General features: G+C 35.7%; 1 pseudogene; it reads left to right on the forward strand.

Annotated features, from left to right (window-relative positions):
* Positions 1–1,535: 1,535 nt before the first annotated feature.
* Positions 1,536–1,920, forward strand: LOC100765528 (annotated as a pseudogene).
* The last annotated feature ends 747 nt before the right edge of the window (positions 1,921–2,667 follow it).

Here is a 2,667-nt window from a genome sequence, read left to right on the forward strand (position 1 = left end):
ATTGCTACAATACTTAAAAGATTTAATACTATTAAACGTGTGAGTTATTCTTTAAATATGCTTATTTGTAAAACATTTCAATTGTCTCCATGAAGGTGGGACTCAACAGACTCTTCTCAAGTGCTGCTTGCCTTACCTTCATGCAAGGACTTTAATGAACAATACATTCCAGGAGGCATGCTTCTTCAAAATTATCTTCCTGAGATACAGCTCAATGGTAAGATATGTCTGGCATGTGCCAAGACTGGATTGATAGACAATTGTAACAATGTTTATCATTTCTGTAACTAGACATTATGATTCTGGATTTTTATTAGGAAAATCAGTGAACTTTACCCTTCTTGAGCTTAGAAACCAAGCAAGTTTCATTGACACATCACTTAAAAGGCATATGCAAGAGAGTGCCAGAAGTCAAGAAAATATAAATGATAGAAATATATCAATGAGATATTTATTATATAAACAATAGAGAATGTATATGAAGCGAAAAGTCAGAGAAAATTCATTTGGAAGAGCTAATGCTTTCTTTGAGAGGCAGCAATAAAGATGAATGAGAAAGTGATTGTGATGCAGAAAAACATTAGCATCTGTCTCCACTAAGTGTGTTCAGGAATTTAATTATATGAAGCTGGGGACATATGCCATAATGAAATAGAGGTAAGTATTAACAGGACAATAAACATAACATCATGTTAGAACACCTAGATTCAGGTATAGAGAGATGGCTCTGTCTTTAATGCTGTGGAAAAAGACATGGTTTTAATGTCTAGTACCCACACAGTACCACCTACCACTCCATTTCCAGGGTATCCAATTCCCTCTTCTGAATTCTTCTGGCATCAACTATATACGTGGTGTACAGACAACCATACAGGTAAAACACTGACTCATGAAATAAAAATGATTGACCCTGATATAAAAACATTAAAATGAAAAAAAAGCAGATTTAGTCTCGATGTAGCAAGGAGACACTCACTGAATTGAAGATAGACAGATAAAAGTTCATTGTAAATACTCCTGAATTCCTGTGTGGACTTCACCTGACCTGCTGATCAAGCTGAAACACATTGATTTCTTTAGCAAAACTCTGCTTTGCACTAGGTTCTCATTCTGTGTTTCAGTTCTGAACTGCAAAAAATATATATTAAATATACAATGATATGAAACCGTGAACATTCACTGAAAAATATTTGGTATGGTAAGTCCAATGAAAGTTAACAAGAAAAACATTTACATATTTCTGAAACATGATATTGCTTGATTTTTTCAACAACAAGAAAAAGATGGCAATATATAGTTTATAGAAAAAAATTAGAACTCGGTATATATATATATATATATATATATATATATATTGCAATAAATGCAATATAAAATAAATGCAATATAACATACTGGGATTACAGTAATATTTGAAAGTGGGAAGGCATTTTCTTTATGTGCTTCATTTCCTCAAGTACTAAAAAATGAAGCAGGAGCTCTTCTCTTTCTCTTCTGGTCCCAGGGCTTTGGGAGCCTCCGGATACAGTTAAGACATGGCCAAGTCCAAGAACCACGCAACATACAACCAGTCCAGGAAATGGCACAGATATGGCATGAAGAAAATCACAAAGATACGAATCTCTTAAGGGTGTCAACCCCAAGTTCCTGAGGAACATGCGCTTTGCACATAAACACAACAAGAAAGGCATGAAGAAGATGGAGGCAAACAATGCGAAGACCGTGAGCACACACGCAGAGGCCAGCAAACTCAGCTGCATTGCTTTCATCGCTCACCCCAGGTTTGGGAAGCAGATTAGAAGCTACATGGCCAAGGGTCACAGGCTCTGCCAACCAAAGCCCAAGGTTCAAACCAAGGCAGAGGCCTTGGCTCCAGCTCAGGCTCCCAAAGGTGCCCAGGCCCCTGTGAAGGCACCGTAGAAAAGGTTTCTTCCACTGTGAAGACAGATGGACTGGTGTGACATGCCTACACACTATCTGCAGGTGATCATGCCCTTTGCTGTTTTTACAAATAAACTTGAGGCAAGACCTGTTATAAAAAAATAAAATAAAATAAAGCAGGAATATCAAAAAGAAAAATTATGGTTTAAAGTGATCTTCAAATGTAGCAATAGAGAGAAATGGCATTGATAGATTTAAAAGCTATAAAATAAATTATAAATCACATTCTACTTTTTATGTTTTTGTTTTCCATTTTATTGTTCCTTGTCATTTTATTATTAAATATTTGTTATTTCAGTTTCATAGTGAAAGTTGTTTATGTGAAGTTTCCCATGAAAAAGAAAAATTATGTTTACATAGAATTACAAGAACAATGTACCCAGTACATAAGCTCATGTAATTTCACAATGTAGATATTTCTTGAAGATACCATATTATTGTGTTAGAGATGAGATATTTTGATATGATTTTGAGTAATTATGTTCCTGAGAAGATTTAAAGCTACGTACATTTGCCACGGGTATTGAAAGAAACAACAGAACAAAGGATGAGCTCAATATAAGTCTATCGGTAAGCCACTGTGTTTACTGCAGTTCCTTACAAAACACACAGGCATTCCACCTGCCGCTGTATCTGCAAGAAGTAACTGTGATCACTGCTTTCCTCAGATCATCTTGTAGTGGGAGGAGCCTCACAAAGTTTTGCTGTATTTTCTGAGTTTCTCTC

The sequence above is a fragment of the Cricetulus griseus genome, assembly GCF_003668045.3.
Source record: "Cricetulus griseus strain 17A/GY chromosome 1 unlocalized genomic scaffold, alternate assembly CriGri-PICRH-1.0 chr1_1, whole genome shotgun sequence".
NCBI classification, from domain to species: domain Eukaryota; kingdom Metazoa; phylum Chordata; class Mammalia; order Rodentia; family Cricetidae; genus Cricetulus; species Cricetulus griseus.